Below are 17019 nucleotides of genomic sequence, written 5' to 3'. Positions count from 1 at the left end.
TGTTGCTGTGGCTGTGGCATAGGTTGGCAGGTGTAACTCCAATTTGCCCCTAGCCTGGGAACTTCTATATGCTGCAGGTGTGGCCCTACAAAAGCAAAAAAATATATATATATATATAAAATATTTAATATCTATATTATATATAAATATAAAATCACTATGAATAACTCTGACAAAAGATGTGCAAGACCTGTACACAGAAAAAGTATAAAACATTTCTGAGAGAAATTTAATACAAACTAGGTAGATGGAGAGAAATACTGTTTACATGGTTTGCAAGACCTGTTATTATTAAAATGTTGATTTTCCTTAATTTACCTATAAATTTAATATAATTCCAATAATACCAGAAGGGTTTTGAAAAAATTGACATCTGATTTTAAAATTAATTTAAAAATGTAAAGAGTAGCCAAAATAGCATTAAGAAAAATCAAAGTTGGAAGACTAATACTGTCTGAATTTAAAGCTTAGTATCAAACTCCAATAACCAAGACAATGTGGTGTTGTGGTATCAAGATAGACCAACAGATCAATGGGACAGATGGAGAATGTGGGGTGAAGGAGTTAGTGCATATAAACTACTTAGACTAGTGCCCAATACACAGTAAATTCTGCCTTAAGGCTGAGCACTCACCTTCTCTACTAGTCACATCACTCAAATAATTTACTCAAATCTCCAACTAAACTGCAAGCACTAACCTTACATGCCTTTTGCATTAACTTCAGAACTTAAACAGGGCTATGATCTTCAGGAGTGGCAGTGTTGTCATGCTGAAAAAAATGTTACCAAATTCAGGTTTGGCTGCCCACTGTTTGAAAGCCATTACTTGAGAGACAAGTGTTGGTAGAAAAGGAAAATGTGCTTTATTCAGGAGTCCAGAAACCTGGGGAGAAGGTGGACTCATGTCCAAAAGCCAGCTCCCCTCTGTACATCAGGGGACAAGAACTTTTAAAGAGGAGTTTCAGGGGTGTGTGGGTGGAGGGAGGGGGCTATGTGTAGAACAGCACAGTCAGCTCTGATAGTAATCTTGAAATTGGTCATGTAGTAGTCTGATTGGCATCATCTTGATTGTTTTAAGTACAGTTAATATTCATTTCCAGGGTTGGTTTTTTCCCATTTTTTTTGAGGCTGGTTCTTGAAATTGTGGCAGCTTAAGTCATGGCTATGGTCTAGTCACCAGGTAGTTAAGTTCTTCTGGGGGGTTTTAATATCTATGAAACTGCTCAAGGGATATAACTCAGAATACTGTCTATAGCCCTTAAGAATGAACTAAATGTCCTTGACCTTGTTTAACGACCAAACTATTATTGTTTGGTCTTGTTTGACTGTTTTCTTTTGCTTCTGAATTTTCTCACTTCTCTCATTAAATTTATTCTTTGGCTAAAGCTTTTCTATAGACAAGAGGCAGGTGGGGGACCTGGGGTGGGGGCTGTCTGTCCTGGGAAGGCACCATAGGATCCTGCTTCATTACAGGAGGGCAGAGTTCACTGGGGAAAAAAAAATGCCAGCCTAGGTGCACCTCTAGAGCAGGTCATGGTTATCAACAAGCCCTTTCCTACCATTTGATCCAGCAATCCCACTCCTGGGCATCTATCCAGAGAAAACCATGATTCGAAAACATACATGTACTTGAATGTTCATTGCAGCAACATATGCAATAGCCAAGACATGGAAACAACCTAAATGTCCATCGACAGAGGAGTGGATAAAGATGTGGTACATATACACAATAGAATATTTCTCAGCCATTAAAAGGAAAGAAATAGCGGTCTTTGCAGCAACATAGATGGACCTAGAAATTATCATGCTAAATGAAGTCAGTCAGACAGAGAGACACCAACATCATATACTATTACTTACATATAGTAATAATATATGTGTCCTTTTTATTTAGATACATTAGTAATATTACATATATTAGTAGTAATATTACATATATTAGTAATAATATATGTGTCCTTTTTTTAGATAAAAAAGGACACAAAGAACTTCTTTGCCCTATAGCACAAGGAACAATATCGAGTCACTTGTGATTGAGCATGATGGAGGATAATGTGAGAAAAAGAATGTATCTATCTATATATGTGTGACTGGGTCGCTTTGTTGTGCAGTAGAAATTGACAGACACTGTAAATCAACTATAATGGAAAAAACAAAAATCATAAAAAATAAAAAATTATTTTAAAAGGGAACAGATAAAAAAATAAGTTATCAGTTTTTTGTTTTTAAATCAGAGAGTAAATAATAGAGCCAAAAAAAAAAGCAAAAAAAGGTACAAGTCAGAGCATCAAGTAAATGGCTTAAATGAATAAAATCTACAAAACAGTAAAAAAAAAAAAAAAAGCCCCTTCCTTGCACCCACCATGTATTCAACCAGTGCAAAACCAAGTGGCCAAGGGGAGATTAATCCGCCTCTGACACACCACCCTGGCCCTCACTGGCTCCTCCCCAGACACGGCAAAGTTCTCTGTCCCCCTCAGCCCGCACTCACTCTGCCAACAGTTGCTTTTCTCAGGCACGGCTCTGATCATGCCATTTCCCTGCTCAGCAACATTCCAGAGCTTCTCATTTCCTACTGAAGGAAGCTGTGACGCTTAGCAGGTGAGGTTGCCCCTGATCCATCTATGAAGGTGGTAGAGGAGTGGGGAATGGTGCAGTCAACTCAGGAGCCAGGCTGTGGGCATCCAAATCTTGGCTCTGCCACCTGCTGCGTGAGTTACCTAACCTCTCTGAACCTCAGTTTCCTCTTCTATAAAAGGTGGATTATAACAGTGTCTACCAAGTTCCGGTCGTGGCTCAGTGGTCAGCAAATCCGACCAGGAACCAAGAGGTTTCAGGTTTGATCCCTGGCCTCCCGCAGTGGATTGAGGATCTGCTGTTGCTGTGAGCTGTGGTGTAGACCGGTGGCTACAGATCTGGTTAGACCCCAGGCCTGGGAACCTCCATATGCCACGGGTGCGGCCATAGAAAAGACAAAAAAAAATAGTGTCTACCTGATAGAGTTGTGGAGATGAGTAATTGAATGTGTGTCGAATATTGAGCACAGTGCCTGGTACACGGCGAGTTCTCAGTAATGTGCACATTCTTTAGTTTTTTTTTTTTTTTTTTTTTTTTGCAGGGTGTGTGTGTGGGGGTGGGGTGGGATTTGTCTGAACAGCACATTTTCTTTCCAGGATCAGGCCTTCCCTCACCTTTGTGCCTGCTCCACCCTTGGGACCACTCAGATGCTTTGTTCTTGCTGTTGCCTCTCTCTGCCTGGATGCAATGTCTCCTAAATTCTTGGTCCACCCAAATGCTGTATGTCCTTAGGAAGTGGACTCTGGAGCCGGTGTGTGTGTGTGCGTGTGTGTGGTTTCATCCTCACCACCACCCCCCACTTGCCATGTGACCTTAGATTTGGTATTTAACTGCTCCAAGCAAGCCAGGGTTCACTCACCCTGTGTATGCAGATGATAATGCCAAGCCCACGGGCTCCTTAAGTGGATTGAATGGGATAGTTCATGAGAAGGGCTTGGCTCACAGTGGGTGCCAAATAATTGTTGGTTGACACAATGGGTCCTGGGCTGACATAAGCCAGCTCTGCCTCTAGAAGGGCAGGCAAGATTCCTGGGGAAATCTCACACGCCAGCCTCACTCTGGGAAAGGGAAATGGAAAAATTTCTAATTCCAAAGAGTAAATGTCAGAGGCTCGGGAAGGATTCTGAGGTTCTGAAAATAAACACTCGGCATGGAAAAAACATGAGGGAGGGAAAGGAGGGACGGGAGGCAGTGAGAGGCAGAGATGAGGTGCCAAGACGGAGGGGAGGGGGCAGGGGAGAGAGCGAGAGAGAGTAGGGGGAGAGAGGGAGAGGGAGACAGAGGGAGAGGGAGAGGGAGAGAGAGGGGCTCTGTGAAAACTTCAGGATCCCTCTTCTTTACTTTTTTTTTTTTTTTGGTCTTTTTAGGGCCACACCTGTGGCATGTGGAGGTTCCCAGGCCAGGGGTCTAATTGGAGCTGTAGTCGCCAGTCTACACCGCAGACAGAGCAATGCCAGATCTGAGCCATGTCTTTGACCTACACCACAGCTCATGGCCACGCCGGATCCTTAACCCACTGAGTGAGGCCAGGGATCAAACCCGCAACCTCATGGTTCCCAGTCGGATTTGTTTCTGCTGTGCCACACGGGAACTCCTCCTCTACTTTAGATAAGAGATTCAAGTGGCCTCTGAATTCTTGGGGAAGAGAGGACCTGCCCTACCCAGGGCCGTGGGGATGTGGGCCTGCTGAGCAGAGTGGGGCAGAGAGATGCCTTCCAAGCGCCAAGAAATCTCGATGCTAGGAACCCCTCCCTGCATCCCAGATGGTCCCCATGGTCCACCATGGCAGCTCCTTACAGTCCTCCTTAAGCACCCCTCTTCTCATCATTCCTCCAACGTGTCCCTAGCTCGCAGGCCCCTCGTCACCCTGTTCCCTTCACTGTCACAGCACATTCGTACAATGCAATGTGGGCAGCTGCTAAAAAGGATGGGGAGAGGTTCTGTGTGTTGACTTAGAAAAGGACCCTGATGCAAGATCTCAGGGGAAAGCAGGTTACAAAACAGGGAGGGTCCGATGAACCAAGGATGACCTTGGCTCTCGCCTGGACTGTGGGGACAGCTACCTCTGGCTTCCTGCTTCCCTGACCACTGCACACGCTTCTCCACTCAGCAGCCTGAGAAACCCTTTAAAACTGAAGTCAGGACGTGCCCTTCCTCTTCTTAAAGCCCCCCAAGGGCTCCTCACTGCTCTTAGTTTTTACTCTAAAAATTAGATGTTTTTTGTTTTTGCTTTTTAGGGCCACACCCATGGCATATGGAGGTTCCCAGGCTATGGGTGGAATTGGAGCTGTAGCCACCCGCCTACACCACAGCCACAGCCACACGGGATATGAGCCACGTCAGCGACCTACACCTCAGCTCACTGCAACACCGGATCCTTAACCCATTTAGAGAGGCCAAGAATCAAACCTGCCTGCTCATGGATACTAGTCAGGTTCTTAACCTGCTGAGCCACAACAGGAGCTCCTAAAAATTAGAGGTTTTAAACTCTTTTTATGTTTTAAAATTTAGCATTTTGAAACTCTTTGGCTTGAAAGCCAAAGCCCTGACAATGCCCCCCCAGGCTCTATGATCCACTTCCCTCAGTCCACGCTCCCCCCTCCTGTTACACCAGCCTCGGGGGCCTGGATGGATGGTTCTCAGCCAGGCCCATTCCCACCTTGGGCCTTTGCACCTGCTATTTCCTCTACCCGCAATGTTCTCTCATCCATCCACACGGCTCACTCATGTCGTCCAGGCTTCTGCTGAGACACAGCCCTGCCGGGGAGGCCTTTTCTGACCACCCTGTCCCCCAACTCGATGTCGCTGTCCTTCACGACGCTTTTCACCAGATAGAGGTCGTAGTAAATGACTGTGTCATTCATCATCTGCCATCCCCACAAGCCCACAGAACGTGTGCATCCTCGCAGCCAGGACTTGGTTAAGTAGCCCTGCTATGTCCCCAGGTGTTTTTGGACAAGATTCGACCTAGGAGCAGATCGTTGGGATCTGGGGAACCAGTTCTCATGTGATCTGTTTGAGGTGCAGATCTGACCACATTAGGGCCCAATTAGAACTCTCCTTGGCAGCTGACCACTCTCAAGATAAGGGGCGCAATCCTACAGAATGCCTACTGCTCCTCGCCTTCTGCCCCCTGTCTCACCCAGCCTCTCCCTTGCTGTCGTCCCTCTGGCTGTTTTCCAGCTCTGGCTTTGCTCTGCTGCGGCTTCCTCAGGACCTTTGCACGTGCTCCCTTGCTGCCCCGAGGTGCTCTTAATTTCACATTTATTCACATAACTTTTTTCAAGCTGGAACCCCCCCCATTCAGCTGCAGGCAACATGAGGCCAGCGGCGTGCATTTCCTGGCTGCCCTGTCCTGCATCTAGCATGAGGTCTGGCACATCACAGGCGCTCAATAAATGAATGGATGAGAGTGAACCACTGAATGAGTGAATGAGTGAGACTGTTGCCTCTGGTGGCGCAGGGAGAGGTTGAGAGATGTGTCCCTCTAACATCCATGTGGCAAAGTGCAAAGACCCGGAGGAGGAGTGACTGGTGGGGTGGGATGAGGGGGACACAGCAGAGGATTGTGACAAGGACAGGATTTGCTCCCCTCTTTCAGTTCAGCCAGGCAAACCTGACCCCTTCACGCAGGACAAAGGACCACTGAGTTTATCATGCCCTCCCACCGTAACTTTTAACAGATGCCCAGATTGCTTTGTACGGATGACCCATAATTTCTTTAACCATCTCCAGTCTATGCATATTTATGTTGTTTCCGATTTTCACAACTATAAACAGGGCTGCAGTGGCCAATCTTGGAGCCTGACGTTCTTTTGAACTGGATTTTGGTAACTTGTCACAGAAAATGTTCTCATACACTGCTCCCCCTGCCCCCACCCTTTATGAGGTGTTGGAGAGAAGCAGAAAGAGCTCTTGGTGGGCAGAGAGAGGATCCCTTCTTTCCTGCCTTTGCCACCTCCTCCCAGAAGCCTGCCCTGATCACCCCAGCCTGCACAGAGTTCACCCCTTCCTTCTCTGCATTGTGTCTGCACCTTCTACTGGCTTCCCTTCATGCTCACTTCGTGCAAATGGAATTTTTGTTACAAACCCTCCCCCATAACTGGAGCTTCTTCAGGGCAAGGCCCATGTTTGATTCGTTTCTGTGTCTCTAGCCCCTGAGGCTGGCTTGCTTTCATTAAGTGTAATGGAGAGCTCACTGTGGGCAAGCCACGGTCCTTATCTGGGCCTCAGTTGCCCCCTCTGTGAAATGGGCATGGGCCTGGCTGGCAGTTCTCTAAAGTCCCTCCCATTCTAGGAGTGATTCCTTCACAAGCCTTGGTTTCTCCTTCTGCGAAATGGGGAAGTAACAATGCTCACCGCGCTGGGGCTGTGAGAACGCAGTGAGGAGACGTGTGTGAGGTGCAGGTGCAGCGCCTGCATCTGCAGGGCCTCTGTCCAGAGCCAGTGGTCAGCCTCCCTGCAACCACCTCTGCCCTGGGACATTTGCTGCCATTTCCTGGGATGCTGCAGAGCCATCACTGGCTGAAGCTTTTCCGCAGCATTTTACCATCTTGTCCTCCTCCCACTGGGAGGCTGAGATAAAGGTCCTTGTGGTCCTTTGAAAGACACACCTCCTGTCCCCCAGCTGGGAAAGGACAGCAGAGGCCCCGCTGCTCCTAAAGCAAAGAGTGCAACCCTGAACTTGGCTTTCAAGGTCCTACAAGGTCAGTTCCTGCCCCGCTGCCTCCAGCCCCACCCACACACCCATGTGTGGAAACGGAGGCTCAGAGATGTGATGAGGCTCGTGACGGCCACCCTGTCAGGAGATGGCAGAGCCAGAGTCAAGTCCAGGCTTGTCAATGTCAGTCCCTGGGTCTGGCTGGGCCCCCGGGCTGCCCAGAAGTGCCAACTCCAGGGGGTAGGTGCTCCCCAGTGAGCCTCGTCACAGCTGGCGAAGAATATTTCTAACCCTCTCTCTGAGTTTGGTGATCAGAGGGCAGGTGAAATACTGCCCAACTTGGGGTGTTTATTGCCCAGAAGGGATGGACGGCCTCATCCATGCTCCTGATGGGTGAGTTTCCGTGCCCTGGGCCCTCCTTGCAGCCCCAGCTTGCCCTGATTTGTTTTCCTCCCAAAGGATATGAATCCATTGATTTGGAAAGAATCTGGGGGAGGCTGTAGTCTGTTCTGGGAGAAAGCAGAGCCTTTGAAGGGGATTAGTGATTCATAATCACTGTGATTTGAATCACAGGCCCACGGTCCACAGGATGCTCCCCAGGCACCTCATTAAAGAGCTAATTGTGTTATTTGACAGCGCAGCTAATGTGTCAGCCTTGCCCTTGGCTGGGTCTTTAGAGGCATTTAGATGCAGGAACGCGGTCGCTGCTGTGCCCTGCGTGGGAGAGTGCAGACCTCTGGGCAGTCTTGTGGGCATAGCCAGTCCTGCACAGCCCAGCTCATAGGAAGAGAGCACTTGCTGGGTCCACTAGAGTCGTGGATGCTGGGTTCGTTCGGGGACCATGGATTAAAACTGCCCACCTTGGCTGGGCAGGATAATAATGGCTTGCATGAGTTGTCTCACAACAGGAGGCCCTGATAAGGGACATGGTGCTGGCCTGAAGACTAACCAGGAGGATCTGGGAGGGGACAGTAGGAGGGAGGAGATGGCCAGCCTCCCAGGATCCTTGGCGCTGGAATCCATCTTGGTTGAGAGGTACGCACGCCACCAAGAAAAACCCTGAGTCAGACCAAGCATGGGTTGAGCAAGGCGATCAGCAAGAGACAACCTGAAAAGGAACCCCATCCCCATAAAACCTGAAGCTGTGAGCTACATGGCAGAGCAGTTCTCCTGGGTTCCCGCACCCTGCTGCTCTCTGCCTGGGTGTCCCTTCCCAATAAAGTCTCTTGCTTTGTCAGCATGTGTGTCCCCTTGAACAATTCATTTCCACGTGTTAGACAAGAGCCCATTCTTGGGCCCTGGAAGGGGTCCCCCTTCCTGCAACAGGCTCTCGGGAGCTCTTTGCCTGCCTCGATTTTTCCTGCAGCCCTTCCTGCAGCAACATCTCCAGGAACCCCTGAGTCATCAGTGAACAAGCAGTGATGAGCCAGGATTCAGGGCCTCACCCCCTCCTCTTTCCCTTTCCTCATCGTCACACTGGTGGGGTGTCCTTAGGCCCTGAGCTGGGTGGATATGGAAATGTAAATAGGGTGTTTACCCTCAGAGGCTCACAGGGTGCTGGGGGAGGCTAGTGCTTAAGAGAACAAGCATCTCGCAGACAGATCTGTGTCACGACAGGGGTGAGAGTGGGTCTGAATTTTAGAGACACTTAATGCGAGGTCGTTACAGGTCAGAGGCATGTGGGCTTGAGACCTGGCTCTGGCACCAAGTGGCTATGGGACGCTGGGTGGGTTCTTTACCTCCCTGAGCCACGATTGTCTCCTCTCTACAGTGGAGATGATGTTGGGAAATTCTGCTCCTGGGTGACGGACCAAGACCAAATATTTACATTTGTGTGCTTGTGTATGAACATGTGTGTATAGATGTGTGTGCATGTGTTTCTGAGTGTGTATAAATTTAAAATGTATATCTGTAATGTATATCTAAAGCAGTACATATGTCCAACAGTAGGACAGACGTCGGCTCACCCTGTGCTATTTCCTCTGTGGATTCTGATACATGAGGTTGAGTGACTATAGCTAAAGATGCTGCCCACAGTGATGCTAACTGGCATTGCCTATGTAGTGTCAGGGACCAAGGTGGCAGCCTTCATCGTTCCCCACCCCTGATCAGGCCACCTGATACGCTAGGTGCTGGCAGCCTGCAGCTGCCTTCCTGATCCCCATGCAGCTCTTTAAGGAAGGAAAATAGACGCCCACCTCCCTTTCCCGGCGAGGGGAAAGCAGGGGCAGAACAGTTGCCAGAAAATGCCCTTCAGAAAATACCAGTGGGGGAGTTCCCATTGTGGCGCAGTGGTTAACGAATCCAACTAGGAACCATGAGGTTGCGGGTTCAGTCCCTGCCCTTGCTCAGTGGGTTAACGATCCGGCGTTGCCGTGAGCTGTGGTGTAGGTTGCAGACGCGGCTTGGATCCCGTGTTGCTGTGGCTCTGGCGTAGGCTGGTGGCTACAGCTCTGATTGGACCCCCAGCCTGGGAAATTCCATATGCTGTGGGAGCAGCCCAAGAAATAGCAAAAAGACAAAAAAATAAAAAATAAAATAAATAAAATAAAAAGTAGAAAATACCAGTGGGAATGAATCTGCCTGAACCATCCCGTACCTCTGTTTCTGGGGGTTCATAGGACCTGAGCCCCCCTCAGTGATGCCTTCACGTATGTCATGTTTATTGAGTGTCTCCTGTGCCCTCAGACCCTCCCTCAGGAGGTTCTTGCTCCTCGTCTCACCCCTTCTCTGCATTTTGTACTAAAATTTGTCACCTGCAGAGGTGTTTCCACAAAACAACCGCAATTACAACCACAAACAACCATTTGGGGACCATGAAATGCTGTGTGGCTTTGGCTCCTTGGGCTCCAGTGCAGGGCTGGAGGCAGCAGGCCTGGCGGGATGTGGGTGTATGAAGAAAGGCAGTTGTGGTGGCATCAGGAGCTTGACAAACTCGCAGCTACCTGTGAAAGCAGTGATCCCTGCAGAGGTGTGTGTGTGTGTGTGTGTGTGTGTGTGTGTGTGTGTGTGTGTGTGTGTGTGATGGGTAAGATCAGAAGTGGTGGATTTTACCGGCTAGATCACTGGCAGGCTGACTGCTTCTGTTGAGGACCATATGAGGTGTTCTCCAGGGAGGCTGCAGATGCCTTGTGGGGGACTTAGATTCTGTTAGGAGTAGGCACAGGGGACAAGATCCAAGGAAAGAAGATGGATGGATGGATGAATAACTGGTAAAAGGGATGGATAAAAGAAAAGTTATGAAGATGGGTGAGAAGGACAATGGAAAGGGGATGGGTGAGTGGTAAATGGGTTGGGGATGGATGAAGAATGGGCTGGGTACATCTAGATGTAGAGGGATCCAACCTGAGGTGACAATGAAGCTGCTGCCTCTGTCCCTGACACTGCCCAGAGTGACAGTTCTCTCCAAATAATGCAAATTGGAGAAATAAGGGGCTTGTGGCAAATTCTAGGAGAGAGCAGGATAGTAACAATAAACCTTGGTTTTTTTTTTTTTATCATTTCTCTTCCTGCAGCCATCCCATATAACTTGTTTTGGTGTGTTTTTTTTTTTTTTTTTTTTTTGTTCTTTGCTTTTTAGGGCCACACCTGCAGTATATGATAGTTTCCAGGCTAGGGGTCGAATCAGAGCTACAGATGCTGGTCTACACCACAGCCACAGCAATGCTGGATTCTTAACCCACAGAGCGAGGCCAGGGATTGAACCCGCATCCTCATAGATACTATTCGGGTTTGTTTCCACTGAGCCACAATGGGAACTCCCCATATAATTTACTTTGACATCTGCTCTGTCTCAGCTTGCTTTGCAAGCTGTGCCTTTCAAAAGGAGCTCCCTTTCTAGAGGGAAGGCAGACAAAAAGGTGGCCCTAGTGCTCTGTGCTGAGGGCCATGAAAGCAGCATATGCTCAGAGCTCCCTGAAAAGCATGGTGGATGTGGCGGAACGTGTGCTCACTGCGTCTCTGAGCACTCCCCCAACTCTCACCTTGCTGAAGGTGTGGCATTGCTTCCTGCTCTTAGGATGACTCTCCTTTGATCATAACCAAATGGCCCAGAGGTGGGCCCCTTGTCATCTTCACAGCTATATTTCATCTTAGTCACACCAAAAGGCCATGTGTAGTTAGGATGATTTTTCACCTGCATGCAAAATGAAAAGTCATAATGGAAAATCTGCTGGGGAGTTCCCGATGCAGCTCAGTGGTAATGGACCTGACTAGTATTCATGAGGACACAGGTTCAATCCCTGACCTTGCTCATTGAGTTAAGGATCAGGTGTTGCTGTGAGCTGTGGTATAGGTCACAGACACAGCTCAGATCTGGTGTTGCTGTGGCTGTGCTGTAGGCCAGCATCTGCTGCTCCAATTAGACCCCTAACCTGTAAAGTTCCATATGCCACAGGTGTGGCCCTAAAAAGCCAAAAAAAGAAAGAAAGAAAGAAAAAGAAAAAGAAAGATTAACTGCTGGGAGAAGCAGGAAAAGGGCATAGATGAACCTTGGAAGAGAAGAGAAGAAGGAGGGAGAGGCTGTCTTGATTTCTTTGGCTTCCTGTGCCTGGTACCTGTGAGATTCAATGGTGCAGCAGTAAACATTATTAAAGAGTCCTTCATTGGCACAGACTCTTGACACCAAAGAGTCTCGACGATGGTGGTAGCATAGAGAAAGGAGAGACTGATTCCACTGGAGAGGGTGGGATGGTTAGAGAAGACTTCATAGGAGAAGTGACATTTGAGGGTGGGTTTTGAAGGGTGACTAAGAGTTTTCCAGGTGTAGGAGAAAGAGCGTGATACATCAGTCAGAAAATGCAAGATGGTGAGAGCCTTCCATTGGTTTGAATATAATTTGCATTGAGAGTTTAGTCAATGAGGAAGGGGAGTAAAAAAAAAAATTTGTTGAAGATCTGCCACATGGCAAGAACTAGCCAAAGTCTTATTCATACATCAACTCATTTTGCCTTCACACTGCCACACATGTCAGGTAGTATTTCCCCCACTTTATAGACAAGAAAATGAGACTTAGAGAGACCAGTGAAGGATGCACAGCAAATAAGAACAGAGGAAAGATCTGACCCCAGATCTGCAGGCTCAAAGCCTGTGCCCTCTCTGTGAACCTCAGCTTGGTCTCCTATGATGTGGGGAGGATGGACTGGGTCAACAATGAGAGGCTCAGCAGGCTATCTTCAAATATCCTGTGGGTCTAGGACACACCTACCCCCTGCAGGAGAAGCCTCTGCGGGTGATCCAGTGCCTAGCTCCCTCCTCCCTCAGGTTACAGCATTTTCTGGGATGGAGGCTGAGGGCGCACGGAGCTGCAGGGACAAACACTGTTTTCTTGACTGATGGATGTCGTTAGGTAAGGTTGTTCTACTCAGAAACAGTGAGTCTCGCAGTTCCAGTCAAAACAGTCGAAGGCAGTAGCTGATTAGACGGGAGAAGGGAAATGCTATTTTTCCTGGAAGCCAGCCAGGGGTCGTGGGTTTTTAGCAGTGAAACTTTAGTGCAGTGCAAGAGGCCTGGCAGGCTAGCCCTCCCCATGGTGGCCAGAAGGAATCCATGCTGGGAATAGAAAGGGGAAAGGCAGGGGAAGAAGGGCTGAAAGAAGAGACGGGGCAGGGAGGAGAGGAGAGTTAAAGAGATGGGTGAGGAAAAGGGGAAATGAGCGGGAGAGAAGGGCTGAGTGGGAAGGGGAGGAAGGGAGGAGAAAAGAGAAACAAGAGGAAGCGGAAACAGAAGGAGAGGGGCTGGGGGAGGGGGAGGGGAATTTGTAAGAAGGGGAGGGTGTCCTGGGTAGAAGGGAAAGGGGGTGAAGGGGATGAGAGGACAGAGAAGGGAGGAGACAGTAGAGGGGCAAGGGGAGCAAAGAAGAAGGAGAAGGAAGAGGCAGAGAAGATACAAAAGAAGAAGAAGGAAGAAAGATAACCAGGAATGACAGTGGGAGGGACAAGAGAAAGCGATGGAAGGAGAGGAGGAGGGAAAAGAGGGAAAGACTGCAGGACCGTGTGCCTGGAGGAAGGGAATCCCTGAAGCCTGGCTGAGCTCTCCAAGTGTGCAATATTCTCAGCAGCTCTGAGATGAAGTGCACCTGCCCTTTAAGCCTGGCCAGGCAACCAGAAGACAAATGGACCCCATGGCCCAGTTAGTGCTTTTTACAAGCTCCCAGTGGCATCTTGAACAATAGGTTCCCCCACCCCAGCTCTGGTCACACTTGGAAAACAGCTCAGCCCAATTCAAGTCCTGGTAGGGTCAAGTCCATGTCAGCCCCTTCTTCTGCCTGAGCCAGGATAATCCGTGGGGCAGGGCTAGAATCCACACCCAAAGATGCCAAGGGTGGGAAGGGCATCTGGATGTTAGAATACTTGAATTCTAGGACCAAGATGTTCTCTCTCAACTGACACTAAAATTAAGTCTCCACTAAGCCCTTTGATCTTTCTCTTACACCAGGTGGCTCTAGATGGTGAGTTGGTTTCATGGGGACAAGCCCATTGCTGTACTTGCCATCCTGTGGAATGAGTTCCTTGACCAGAAGCAATGCCGTGCAGAACCGTCACAGTGGATAAGACATTCTGTGAGTCTAAGAACGGTAGTGCTTGCAGCCATGTCGTGAACAGGAAAGGCAAATTCATATCCAGAAAGTGTGTCTGCTCCAGTGAGGGTGGATCCTGCCACCTCCATTACGAAGTGGTCTGATGTAATTAACTGCTGTCAGGTGTTTGGCTGTTTTCCTTGGGCAATGGGATCATGGGGACTCAGTGTTGGTCTCTGCTGTTGGCGGACCAGGCACTCAGTAGTAAAGCTGGCCAGGTCATCCTTGGTAAGAGGAGGTCCTTGGCATTAAACCCTTGCATAACCCTCGTCCCTACTACCCCAGCCACTCTGTTTATCAGCCCATTGAGTGAATACTAGGATGACTGGGGAAGGGGGCTGACTGACATCCACCAAGCATGTCATTTTGCCTAAATGACTATTTAGAGCCTTCTCTGCAGTGGCTGTCCTTTAAATGACATGGGACATAGTATCTTTATGGTCTGTGATGATTCTGAGAAGTCCATGAACCTCATTCCTAGAATTCCTTGTCACAGATCTTCCACCCTTCTCCTTCTAATTCACTGACAATCCAGCCAAACCATCGGCAACTGCCCACGAATTAGTGTAGATTCATACTGTGATCTGGCTTTTCACACTCAGAGCTCTGCCAAGCTGGAAGATGTCTTCACTATATTTCTTCAAGATCCTTCCTGAGTAGGGCTGTAATCCACAGCCATCCACTGTTTGATGGTAGCATGCAGACTCATCCATAAACCAGGCTTGAATTTGTTCTTCAGCAAATGGTTCATATAAAACTCCCCATGAGGCCACAGGCAGGGACTGAAGGGTAAGAGGCAACGCCAAAGGAGCTTGATCTACCTGCTCATGCAGCTTACCTATACCTCTGGACCTGTCCAGTCCATTATATACCATCTCCCTTTAAATGGCTGCTGCCCACACCTGAAGTTCTGGCCAGGGGGCAAGGCAACATCCAGTCCATGATGAGAAGTTCAGGTTACAAGGTCACCTGATATACCATGCTTAGACATTATAGATCTTCCTTGACTTATGACGGGGTTATGTCCTGATAAAACCACTGTAAGTTGAAGATATCATTAAGTAGAAATTCATTTAATACATCTAGCCTACTGAACTTCAGAGCTTAGCCTAGCCTACCTTCAATGTGCTCAAACACGTCCATTAGCCTTCAGTCAGGCAAAATCACAAAACCCATTTTAGAATACAGTGTTGAGCGTTCCCGTCATGGCTCAGTGGTTAACGAACCCGACTAGCATCCATGAGGACGTGGGTTTGATCTCTTGCCTCCCTCAGTGGGTTACGGATCTGGCGTTGCTATGAGCTGTGTTGCAGACACAGCTCGGATCCCGCGTTGCTGTGGTTCTGGTGTAGGCTGGAAGCTACAGTTGCAATTCGACCCTTAGCCTGGGAACCTCCATAGGCCGCTAAAAGACAAAAAAAAAAAAGAAAAGAAAAAAAAAGAATACAGTGTTGATGATCTCGCATAATTGACTGCACACTGTATTGAAAGTCAAGAACCGAATGTTTGTGTGGGCAGAGCATGGTTGTAAAGGCGTTGATTGTTTGCCCTTGTGATCACATTGTTTACCCTCACTGCCACTGCCAGGCATCACAAGAGAGTATGGTACCACTAACCCTAGCCTGGAAAAGATTAAAATTCAAAATTCAGTGTCTGGTTTCTACTGAATGCATATCCCTTTTGCACCATCATAAAGTCAAAAAAATTAAGTCAAATCATCCAGTCAGTGACCATCTATGGTATCTACTAAGGCCCACTAGCAAGAAAGAAGCTATTTATCAAAAACGGAATAGTTATTTCTAGAAGGCATAGATTTTTTGTGCCCAAAGACTAAAGAGTCTATGTGATGGTTCTTCTATTGGTACTTGTCAAAGTCTCCACTCTCTGCAACAACCTCATTGCCTGCATCTGCTGGCTCTTAAAGCCCAAGTGGAGGAGTTTGGAAACGGCTATAAGGACCACATGGAGCAGGACTGCGTGTCAAGTCTGGATACTTGATGTTAAGGCAGGTAGGAGGCAAGCGGGGAGAGCAAACCATCAGGAGCCTACCAGGCACCTAGAGGTCAAGCACCTGGGGCTGGATGCACGTGTCTAATCTGTGCTGGACATGCCCAACTCTGCCTCAGACAGTCCCGGGTTTAAGTTAGTCTCTACCTGGCGTCTAACAATCTCCCCATCGCTCGCTGAGCCCTTCTTGGCGCCAGAACAGTGTTGGGGGCTCAGTATACGTCATTGTATTAATCCTAAGACAGCTGTGCAGACAGTTGTTATTGTCCCTATATGCAGACGAGGAGACTGAGGCACAGCTCAGTGTACCAACTTGTCCAAGCCACTCTGCAGTTACACGCAGAGCCAGGATCAGGCCCTGGCTGTCTGAGCTGGAAGGCAGAGGTGCTTTGACAACGGGTCTTGCTTGAACCACCTAACCATGCAGAACCTCAGTTTCCTTATGTGTGAAATGGGGGGTGGTCACTCTGTAGCAGGTGTTTGTGGAGCAGGTACATAGCTGGCTTTGGGAACAGTTAAGTCCTGCTCCATGTGGTTTGTGGGTGGATGAAATACAGCGGGTTTATAATTTGCCCATTCCTGTATCAGACACAGAGTAGAATCTCAACAAACTGTATTGCTTTTTCTTTTTCTTTCTTTCTTTTTTTTTTAATGGCTGCACCTGTGGCATATGGAAGTTCCCAGGCTTGAGGTCGAATCAGAGCTGTAGCTGCTGGCATTCACCACAGCTCACAGCAACGCTGGATCCTTAACCCATTGAGCAAGGCCAGTGATTTAACCAGAATCCTCATGGATACTAGTTGGGCTTGTTCCCACTGAGCCACAGTGGGAATTCCTGCTTTTTCCTTTTTTAAAATCCATAGCTTCTTGCCATCACAGGCTCAGTCATTCTCTGCCTGGCAGGCTGAAACCTTCCCCTGCTCACACTTCTGCACTTTATGTGCTGATAACATGGTTCTAATTCATTTATAAACACTGGGGTATCTTCTGCAGTCATCATCTTTTAGAGGAATATGAATTGTCCTTACCATCTGACAAACTTGCGATGGTTCTAAGGCTCAGATGTGGTGCTGTAGGCGGAAGATAAGGGGAGTCTGAAGAGTCTTGGATTCATTTCCTTAGGCTAGGTAAGAAATTAACAAAAACCATGGGACTTAAAGCAACATACACTTAATCTGCCACCTTTCTGGAGGCTTA

The 17019-nt window shown here is 48.2% G+C and overlaps 1 long non-coding RNA gene across 1 annotated transcript in view; it reads left to right on the top strand.

Moving 5' to 3' along the window:
* Positions 1 to 2488: 2488 nt before the first annotated feature.
* Positions 2489 to 17019, top strand: part of LOC125133572 (uncharacterized) — a 38896-nt gene continuing 24365 nt past the window's right edge. The window contains exon 1 of the long non-coding RNA XR_007136471.1: positions 2489 to 2602. This is a non-coding gene — a long non-coding RNA (uncharacterized LOC125133572). The remainder of the gene's footprint in view (positions 2603 to 17019) is intronic.

The sequence above is a fragment of the Phacochoerus africanus genome, chromosome 8, assembly GCF_016906955.1.
Source record: "Phacochoerus africanus isolate WHEZ1 chromosome 8, ROS_Pafr_v1, whole genome shotgun sequence".
Taxonomy (NCBI): domain Eukaryota; kingdom Metazoa; phylum Chordata; class Mammalia; order Artiodactyla; family Suidae; genus Phacochoerus; species Phacochoerus africanus.
Note: the sequence above shows the minus strand (reverse complement) of the source record. Positions and strands in the feature narration are given on the sequence as shown.